The 11,841-nt window shown below is 29.7% G+C and overlaps 1 long non-coding RNA gene across 1 annotated transcript; it reads left to right on the top strand.

Annotated features, from left to right (window-relative positions):
- Window positions 1-1,176: 1,176 nt before the first annotated feature.
- Window positions 1,177-10,610, top strand: LOC143062995 (uncharacterized). The gene is made up of 4 exons (XR_012974907.1): window positions 1,177-1,318; window positions 4,238-4,394; window positions 6,415-6,492; window positions 7,813-10,610. It is a non-coding gene; the product is annotated as an uncharacterized LOC143062995 (long non-coding RNA).
- Window positions 10,611-11,841: the final 1,231 nt, after the last annotated feature.

Genomic DNA, 11,841 nt, shown 5'->3' with positions numbered 1-11,841 from the left:
CGACCAAAGAGGGCGGGTAGTGTTTTCCAACTCCGATGTATTATTTATTTATGTAGTTCATAGTGGGGGAACCTCACTCCCCTGATACGCGAAAAGGGGGATTCGAAGATCTAGTGAAAAGAAGGTAGATCAAGACACACATGCAAGAAATAGCGAGCTAGAACAGCACAGACTGATAGTAGACACACAAACAACGAAATATAATAGATAAATAAAGTAACTAGACACGCAAAACGAAAGAGGGGAGAGGTTAAGGACTGAGCAGTTGCTATAATCATGTGTATCAACTCCAATATACTGAGACACAATTAATGTCCGCATGCAAAAAATAATTGGAATCAAAACGGACAACCACAAATATCAGAGAGCGGAGTTGGTTTTTTTTTTTTTTGAGAAAATTTATCCATACACTAAGAAAAACGCATATTGTCGGAATAATGGGCTGTCGGAGTAATGGGTTGTCGTAATAATGGGCTGTCAGAATAGTACATGTTGTCGGAGTAATGGGCTGTCCGAATAATGGTTGTCAGACTAATGGGATGTCACCATTTTTTTTACCCTCCCCCTTTTTTCCAATATCCGTTATTTTTTCGTTTTCTATTTTAAAATTCACTCTCTTTAGTAATATATCCGTGACCGCTGTGGATAGTAAACTTGGAATTGATAGTAAATAGCAAAACCAAGTAATTTGTAGTGTATTTATGTTCTAATGACACGTACAGACAGACGCGAAAAAAATAAATAATACGAAAGTGAGAAAACGAAAATATAACAGATTTTGGAAAAAAAGGGTAGGGTAAAAAAAATGTCCTGTACCCAAGTACCTATGCTTACTATTAAAGCAATAATTTGAGAAATATATATTAAGGGTTATACTAATATGTGAATATTATGAGTCCAGGTAACTCGATCAACTTGATTTGTACGTATGAAAAATTATATTTATTATCTGGTCATGTCCCGCGTTTTTTTTTTTTTGTAATGTTGTTATAATAACAGTGTAAGTTAAGACCAAAAAGTAGACCAGGAAAATACTTTATTATCTTTACTAGTTAATTTCTGGAGATCATGTGTCTCTCATTTATTCTGTTATTCACATCTTTTAAACAATTATATTATATACGCATCATATCAATCTATCAATTAGGATACATTATTTTATTTGGCTTAATAATATATTATTGGTATTTAGTGCGACCGTGCACCTTTCGGTTGTCTCGAGTGTTTTCTATTATAGCAATGTTTAAGTCGTCATGTTGCGGGATTTTCAAATCCCAAAAGAAGAACACACTTCAAATTCAACATGATTTTCGATTTGGTAACCGCATTACTTTAATATAGATCATTATATATTACATAACCTTACACAATCAATTTACTTTTTATGATTAATCTGATATGCATGCCCAATATATTTTATTCCCAAAACCTTATTTAAAAAGGAGGGGACATGGTCAAAGTGTCGTGCAAACCAAATTATTGTTTATTGTCACGGAATAATAACAAACTGTGCTATAGTTTTTAAGATTATTGGATAATTGACTTGTTCTATAGGTACATGTACCTTACTTACCCAGGTGACATATCAGTTGTACCCTTGATATTTGTATAAATTCAAATCACAGGCACTTGTTTCTATCCATTTGAAGACCCACTATTAACGTATATATTTACCAGAAATAATGGTTTTAAGCGGAGAGGTGAAAAAATTACTTGGGTACCTTCTCGAAAATATACGTTGATAGTGGGTCTTCCAATGGATAGAAACAAGTGCCTGTGATTCAAATGCTTAATGATATATTAAAAGAAGATGTGGTATGATTGCCAATGAGACAGCTGTCCACAAGAGACCAAAATGACACAGACATTAACAACTATAGGTCACTGTACAGCCTTCAACAATGAGCATAGCCCATACCACAAAGGCCCCGATATGACAATGTAAAACAATTCAAACGAGAAAACTAAGATACATGTATATGTACATTGTACATGTTGTATATGAAGATTAATTAGATTAAAGTAAACAATGTGGTATGTTTCCAAAATAAATGCTATCCGCTAAAGACCGACTGATGTTGATCCAATTACTATAGCCAAACAAATGATACATACATGTAGGTTACCATACTTCCTTCATTTATATTATGATTATTGAGTATTTTTTTGGAAACATTTCAAACCTTTACATGCTGTTTATATATGTTACAGTAAATAGGTGAAATTAGGAATTACATGTAATTACTAAAATTTAGGAATTACAGGTAATTCCCGATGCACTTCATGCACTTAGTTAATACAAGTAATTCCTTAAACGGCCCAGTTATTACCAGTAATTACTAAATTTAAAATGAATATTTACACCTATTTACTGACTGCTAACACAACCATAACTTTTGATCACCTGACCATAATACAACATTGTTTTAGCTGTGTAATACTAACTAGAAGATCAGTTAGTACACTTAAAATTTTGAATGGTTGATATGTATAAAAAATATCTTGAATAAATATGGACTTTCAAATATTTGGTTAAATCAGAGTAACTTTAGTTTTAATCCAAAATGGTTTAAGTTGAGCATTATAATACAGATAATTTTTGACCAACTTCAGCAGACATGGAAATCAGAAATGGAAAATTCTCCCAAAGCATTATGTCTTAACTTTTTAAAGAACTCTTTGAATATGAAGAATATTTAGACTTATTACCTTATAAAGATAAGATAACGTTATGTAGGTTAAGAACTGGAATGAACTGTTATGTGCATTAGCTTCGAGATATATAAAAAAAATATCTTTTTTTTGTTGTTAAATCATTTATAAAAATGATATTGTAAAATTATAATTCACTGTTAGCAGCCATTCTGGTTTTATTTTGTTAAATTAGCTGAGAAACAAGGTTGATGAGTTGTGCACTTGCAAGTGAATATTTGGACCTCATTGAATACGTATTCATGTGACCTTCAAATCAACCCCTAGCTGGAGATGGGTTATCGATGTATTAAGCTATTAAAATTGTAAGGGTTTTTGCAGAACAAATACATGTAGTCACGGTTACTTTTGCTATTAATCACAGGCTCAACAAAAATGAGGAAAAAATATTAAAATTTTCCTCTAGATACTATCTGTTGACTAGTACTGTAAGAAGCTTCAGTCAAAATTGGGTAAAAATCCAGGATGGTTTATAAAATCTAATGTTTTAAAAACTTTAACTACAGAGTGTATGTAATGTTAACTGAGACAAAACTAGTCCATTTATAAGTAATATACGAAAAAAAGGATTTTTTTTTCAAACTTTACTTTTGGATATTATTTTATGATCATAAACATTTAGCTTCTGTCCAAGTTCATGAAGTTTGGTAGAAATCCAGGATATTTGGAGAAAGTTTTTTTTAAAGTTTTGAGCCACAGTGCATGATGGAGATTTTAGTTTGATTTTGGATATATATCATTGTCTTGCATACATATATTTACGGAGTTTCAAATAAAATTGAGAATGGAAATGGGGAATGTGTCAAAGAGACAACAACCCGACCAAAAAAAAAAACAAAAAAAAACACAACAGCAGAAGGTCACCAACAGGTCTTCAATGTAGCGAGAAATTCCCGCACCCGGAGGCGTCCTTCAGCTGGCCCCTAAACAAATATATACTAGTTCAGTGATAATGAACGCCATACTAATTTCCAAATTGTACACAAGAAACTAAAATTAAAATAATACAAGACTAACAAAGGCCAGAGGCTCCTGACTTGGGACAGGCGCAAAAATGCGGCATAAAACAACCATTTTCCAGTTTCAATTCACAAACACTAAAGAGTATGCACTTTGGATGTGCATTATATTCCTACATCCTTAAGTTAGCGCCGTTAAAATCCCTACCCCTTTACTTTCTTATTTGATATCTTGAATTATGTTTTTAATTTTAAAACAAAAACATCAAGTTAGTAATTAGCTGTAAAAATGACAAAAAAAATCAGTGATTACCAGTAATCACTGAAACAACTAGTAAATACATGTAATTACTAAATTGGCTAGTAATTACAGGTATTTACTGAAGTGTTTAGTAATTACATGTAATTCCTAATTTCACCTATTTACTGTAACATATACATGTTACTACAGTTCAGCGACTCAAGTTTAAAAGGCATTTATATAAAAGAATTTAAACTTAATATCATTTTGTATGAACATCATGTTGAATATTTACATTTTCTCAAAAAGTTTTTATTTTACTTAGCTAATAAAGAAGATGATGGATTCCCAAACAGAAATCTTGATGACAGTGAAAAAATTGAAGAATTGCACCAATTGTTACAGAGAATCGATTTCAAGCAGAAACAGATGCTCAAAGATAAGGGAATACAACAGCCATCCATTTTCCTTCACATATAAAGGTATATATCATTGTATATTGTATATATATATTTTGTCTACATTTTCTGAATTTATGATTTTAAAAATCTTTCAAAAGATATAAATGTACATTGTAAGTCATGTAATTCAAATAGAGACGTGCCATTGTCTTTGATAAAAGATAGAGTTACATGTACATATATGCCTTTTTAGTATTATCAGCTTATATACTTACTTAGCCTTGTTAAAATCTATAAATATACCTTATGTATATTACATGTATGTTGAAATGTCTGTCAGAATATATACATATATGCATGTGATCATAATGTTTCAAATAGCCAAACATTGTAAAATATATATATATATATATATATGGCAGATTCCATGTAAGAAATGGAAATGTCTGTCAAAATGAATAAATAGATAAAAATAATAATTACTGTTATTTGAAAGATAATCTGTGAATGTTTTGATGAATAATGATGTTAGATGAAATTATAAAAATAATTTTTGGATATGATTGTTTCTGTTTAAAGTAGAGTGATAAAAACAAGTTGAAAAAATGCAAAAATTTTGACAGAATTAACTCCCATTTTTTTTACACAATGTTTATGTGTTGCAATGCTTTATGTTGACACTTGTATACTGGTATTTACTAGTGTAGTCAGGTTATTCAAACATCCCTGTTCCCAAATCTGTTACTTTTTTTAGTCAAAAACATCTGTGATATATATTTTTTTTCACTTTCAAATATCTTGCTTTATAGCTCGGTGTCTGTCAATAAATCTTACGTCAGGAACATCGCTGTAAAAACTTTCAAAATCATTGTTGGTTCCAATATATGCCAGTTAAAACTGTAAATCATGCTGTGCATAAGAAAAAACCCATGTTGATTCATTTATTTAACTTTTTTCAAGCAATAATTTAATCTTATAAATGTATGTTTCCTACATAAGATCTGTCTAACTTGTTTTCTTATGTCTGAAACATTTGAATGTGCTAACAATTTAAGTAATTTGACCTGAGGTGAAATCTTGTTAGATGTTAGGCTGAAGTATTTTCCAGGAGTTTTAAAAATGACTTTCAACTAGGATTTGATTTCCAATATCAGTCAAAAAAAAACAAATATATATTGTCTGTCAAAATATCTTATGTATGAAAAATCTTATGTCAGAATCAAGTCTGTCAAAATCTTATGTCAGAAACTCAATTTGTCTGTCTAATCTTATGTCAGAAAAAATAAAGTCTGTCAAATCTTATGTATAAAAAAATAAAGTCTGTCAAATCTTATGTATGAAAAAAATAAAGTCTGTCAAATCTTATGTATGAAAAAATAAAGTCTGTCAAATCTTATGTCAGAAATAATAAAGTCTGTCAAATCTTATGTCAGAAACATAACATTTAAGGCTTCGTTTATTTTAAAAGGATGATGCTCATAATTTTTTTTGGGGTCAAATTGTCTTTATCTTTATTAGTAAAGCATATATTCAAAAACAGAAGTTCATTGCGTATGATTTTTGCCTAACATGCTTATGGGAGTTGTTTCACTTTCTTATATGGAATCTGCCATATACAACTAGTCTAAACATCAACCCAACAATGTTAGATCTGTAAATTTGCTTTCGCAAATTTTTGGTTCTTCCCTCGCCGGGATTCGAACCCATGCTACTGTGATATCGTGACACCCAATCGCCTGCACTGCAGCCGTCCCGCTAGACCACACGACCACCTGGGCTATATACATGTATATATATATATATACAACTCGTCTAAATATCAACCTTACAATGTTAGATCTGTACATGTAAATTTGCTTTCACAAATTTTTGGTTCTTCCCTCGCGGGTATTCGAACCCATGCTACTGTGATATCGTGACACCAAATCGCCTGCACTGCAGCCGTCCCGCTAGACATATATATATATATTGAGTATTGGAAATCCTGTACACCCTTTCCTTAGACCAAGTTTAACAAATATAATATGAATGTTTAAATTCAACTAATTATCTCCTGGCAATACACATTTATTTTAGGAACTTTTTATGTTTTATTTTGCAGTAAGCAGCTGTTTGTGATGCTTATAGGCATAAACAATCTAGTCTGGACATGTAAAACAGCAGCTGGTTCTATTTTGAAGTAAGCTATTTGATGATTACATTAATTTGACATGACCAGACCAAGTCTTGGGATAAATTAATAGTACTCATTGTCATGATTGTACTAGCTTTTTATTGTTTTATATATTTTATGGAAAATACTGTTAGTTGAGGCCTGCAAAAATTAATTTATAAGGAGATGAAGTGTTGTTGCCAATGAGAGTAGAGACATCTAACAAATAGCATGAATAGAATCATGGAGAATTGAATTCATACTCATTTTTATTAGAGTGTTACAAAATAATTGCAGGAAAAAAAAAACAACAACAAAAATCAAAATAATTGTGTATTTAGTAGAATTAGCCAAATCAAACAATAACTGACTTAAATCTTGTTTGAAATTTTCACATTTCTATTGATTAAATATTATTTTATAGATCAAATAATAAATAGATAAAAGGGCAGTAATCCAGTCTCAGATTTTTGTTTTAGTTATATTGTATACAGCTGATTGTATTTTAATACTATTTACAAATACTTCTTATATGTCAAAAGAAAAAAAAATTGCTGTACCTGATATTGTGATTTATATTGAAATTGATAAAGACAACAAACTCAATAATGAGCTATTCCAATATCAATCTCCCTAGGGAAAAATGGGGTGCTACCTAATTTTAGACCTCCATAGTGCCCATAGACACATCAAACACTTGCCAAAATATAAGCCTGAACCCCTGAGGGGATCACACATCAAATTATAAAAGTTGTATATATTCTACACCGTGAATAAGACCAAACAATGATAGAAGGAGTTAGTTTTAAAATATAATTGAAAAACTAAACTGATACAAATCAATATTTTTTTGATGTTGATAAATAAATCACAATGTGTAATAGTTGTAATAAATTGTTATGCCAGCCTACAATAGTAGAAGGGGTTTATGTTTAATGATCCATGCTTTTGTTTGTTTATTCTTTCATCTGTTCTGCTTTAGGTTCAAGTTTTGGTAAAAGTTTTTGGTCAGGATAGTTGTTAATGATGTTAACGACCAATCAACTTAAAAATGAATATACATGTGCCTTATGTTATGATCTTTCTAAGGATAAATTAATGGTTTGACCCCAATTTCATGGTCCATTGAAAATAGAAAATTTATCACAACTTCTAGCTATTCTTTTTATAGAGTTATTCCACGAGATATTTTTGGGTCACTCATTAGAATATCTTTTAAATATATGATTTTGATTACAACTGCATTAAGATAGAATAATTGCATGCAGAAAATTATTGGTTTTGTCACATATATATCACTTGTCAATTTAATAAAATTAAACATTTTTTTTTATTACTTTATTACAGAAGCTACAAAATAGAGCTAAGGCCCTTTAATCCAAGAAACTGCCAGTGTCAGAAAAGGACAAACTTAGAAAGGCCATGCAAATTGATTTAATGTCAAGTTGGGACAGTGATTCTGTAGATAAACTCGCCTGATCACAACTGGGATTTGACTGTCACAAGATTTTAAATCTTACATGGATAAACTAAAGTCATTTACTAGACTGTAAATACCAGAGACAGCTGAATGCACAAGGCAAAGAGCTGAGGTCCAAGTAAATCAGAGAGGCCTTGTCACAAGAAATGTACAGAACTTGCATGGATTTTTACTTAAGGGCATATGACACAAAATTGAGAGATATCAATAAAAATTTCTTTAAATTTTAATAAGGACCAATTCAAAGGTACACTTTTGGAATTTGCAAGAACAAAAATACCTTCATGTTTACTTTTGAATTATAGTTGACAGTTTTCAGTTTAAGGGGGGAACCCTTAAAATGAAGTGGTTTGGTTTATTGAATTTGATTATTTTTTAAAGTAAAAAAATGAATTACTGCTCTTTTATTTCAACATTTGCATTTTTTATTAAAATTATTTACAAGTGCAGCATATCGGTGACATCAGATTATGTTAATGTGTTTGGTTAAGCTACACATATTTCTTTTTACTTAAACTTTCTGTTGCCTTTTCTAATTAATTAAATGCTGAATAATAATTTGAGTGTGGCTCATTTCAGTGTCTTGTATTTGCTGTCAAGATTTTTCCTGTAAGATTTCACATTATTTATAATCGCTTGGTCAAAGGGAGATAACTTTTTGAATCTTCACATTAGATAATCTGCGAAGAGGATTATGTAAAATGTAAATAGTTGAAAATTAATTTTATGGTTCAATAAAATCAAAATAAGTTATTGCCATTCATTATAAATAAATTTCTATCAAAAATAAGGCTCAAAGAATTTTTTTATTTTATTTATATAAATAATAACAAAGTACACACATCATGCACATGTTGACTTCATAAAATTTGTAAACAAAAAAAATTGAAAATAAAACTAAAAATTTTTAACTAATCAGGAGACAGTCAATACACCACATATATTTATAAGCATATAAACTTATTATTTTCTTCAATTGTCCAAGTACATATTCAATATTGATAATTTTTTGCTTGACATTACATAATTTTGTTGATAAAAGTTTATTTGTGTGCTATTTTATTCAATTGTACATATTTGAAGTATTTCATTACACCTTATTATTTTTATTCTTGCATACAGCATTTGGAATGAAATTTTAATCAATGTTCAAGCAGCAGGATGTTTTTTTTGTCGAGCCTGCAACTTTTGTTGCAGAAAGCTCGACATAGGGATAGTGATCGGGCGGCGGCGTTAGCTAACTTTTTTAAAGCTTAATATTTTAGAAGGTGGAAGACCTGGATGCTTCATACTTTGTATATAGATGCCTCATGTTACGAAGTTTCCGTCAGTCACATGTCAAATGTCCTTGACCTCATTTTCATGGTTCAGTGACCACTTGAAAAAAAAGATCAGAGTTTTTGTAATGTTGAATTCTCTCTTATTATAAGTAATAGAATAATTATATTTGGTATGTGCGTACCTTGCAAGGTCCTCATGTCCGTCAGACGGTTTTCACTTGACCTGACCTCATTTCATGGATCAGTGAACAAGGTTAAGTTTTGGTGGTCAAGTCCATATCTCAGATACTATAAGCAATAGGGCTAGTATATTTGGTGTATGGAAGGACTGTAAGGTGTACATGTCCAACTGGCAGGTGTCATCTGACCTTGACTTCATTTTCATGGTTCAGTGGTTATAGTTAAGTTTTTGTGTTTTGGTCTGTTTTTCTCATACTTTATGCAATAGATCTACTATATTTGTTGTATGGAATGATTGTAAGGTGTACATGTCTAGCGAGCAGATGTCATCTGACCTGGACCTCATTTTCATGGTTGAGTGGTCAAAGTTAAGTTTTTTAGTTTTGGTCTTTTTATCTAATACTATATGCCATAGGTCAACTATATTTGGTGTATGGAAATATTTTATGATCTATATGTCAGTCGCACAGGTTTTATTTGACCTCGACCTCATTTTCACGGTTCATTGCTCAGTGTTAAGTTCTTGTGTTTTGGTCTATTTTTTTAAAACTATAAGTAATAGGTCAACTATATTTGTTGTATGGAAGCATTGTTAGCTGTACATGTCTGCCTGGCATGGTTCATCTGACCTTGACCTCATTTTCATGGTTCATTGCTCTTTGTTTAGTTATCTTGGTTAATGTTAAGTTTATGTGACAGTTTTTTATAAAGCTTTATACTTAGGACTATCAACATAATATCAATGATAAGTAAAGAAGGCGAGACATTTCAGTGTGTGCACTCTTGTGAATTTACGAATTATGTTAATCATGTAAATAATGTTATGTTTTTTGTTTTTTGCTTTTTGAAGTTTTTAAAATTGACAAATAATGCTAGCAGGGGAGATTATTCATTAATATTTTTATGATGCCAAACTTGAAATTTAGAGGTGCCTATGTTTGCTTTTTGTTATAACCCAATTGTTATGATTCTTAAATAATCTATACAAGTAAGCATGTTAATTTGTCAATAACCATTATTTTATTAATTAGTTTGAATTTGATGAGGTTCTTTGATGTAGAACTTGACTTTTTTTAAACAAAAGTGTTTTTTTATTTGTTTTAAATGTTTTTAAAATTGTATAACAAACTTTTTGACATTTTATTTTGATTTATCACCAAAACAACTCTAATTTGTCAGTATCTGAATAAAATTAATTTGTTAGATACTTTGTTTCTTTTATTGAAGTATATACAAAGGGAGATAACTCAAAATTGTTTTTTTTTATTATTCTGACCCGATTAGAAGTGAAAATAACTATGCCCAAGACAGGATGACAAGAAGAAAATGCTAGAAATTGTTGTGTATGGTTATGCTTTGTCCAAAAGTTATTGTTATCTCCTGTATTGTATATTGCTGCCATTGTCAAAATCCAAATCACACATAGATAGCCTTGTCCTATAGTTTATGTCTGGTGTTTGTGTTTTTTGTATGTCTTAGATTCTAACTCTTCAAGTTCTTATATAAATTCAGATGCGTTGCAATTCTTCACATATAGGTAAAGACATATTTACAAAATGGTATTGAGCTTTGCAAATGAGTGACATGTATTCGTTGGATTATTGTTTAAGTTTCATCTGAAAAATACAGTCTTCAATGTTACTGACAAATTATACATTTGCACATTGCCATTTGAAGCCACAAATATTATTCTACTGTAAATACACAGAGCAGCAATCCATGCCTTTCAAGTCTAATACTTTGTAAACATGGATCAGAAAAGTTGGAGGATCAATTTTATATGTACAGTAGCTACAAAGTTATCACCATTAAAAATTCCTGTTTTTCCTAATTTTTGTTTTTTTATTTAATTATATATTTTCAAACCAGATATTTGGGTTAAAGTAAAAAACAAATCCCCAACATCCCTTTTCCAAAAAGCAGAGGGAAAAATTCTGCCTTTTCTTTATTATTCATTTGCACTATTGTTTTGTAAGTAGTTATACAGGATTATATTGACTTTAAATTGCATTAAATTTGATGGAAGTTCTAATTTAAATAAGTCATAAACAAGAAATTTATTTGAATTTACATGTAATTAAATTACATAATTAATTAAATTTAATTTATATTTAAAATTCTTTAAATTTGAAATTTATTGAAATTTAATTTATATTAAAAGATCTTTAAATCTCAAATTTATTCAAATTTAAATTATATCAAAACTTCTTTAAATTTGAAATTTATTCAAATTTAATTTATATTAAAAATTCTTTAAATCTCAAATTTATTCAAATTTAATTTACATAAACATTTCTTTAAATTAGAAATTTATTCAAATTTAGTGTATACTTAAATTCTTTAAATTTGAAATTTATTTAGATTTAAAAATACCTTTAAACTAGGTTGAAATTTGGGAATTTATTTGCAATATTAAATTTAGTTTAAATCTATATT

The sequence above is a fragment of the Mytilus galloprovincialis genome, chromosome 2, assembly GCF_965363235.1.
Source record: "Mytilus galloprovincialis chromosome 2, xbMytGall1.hap1.1, whole genome shotgun sequence".
Lineage (NCBI taxonomy): Eukaryota > Metazoa > Mollusca > Bivalvia > Mytilida > Mytilidae > Mytilus > Mytilus galloprovincialis.
Note: the sequence above shows the minus strand (reverse complement) of the source record. Positions and strands in the feature narration are given on the sequence as shown.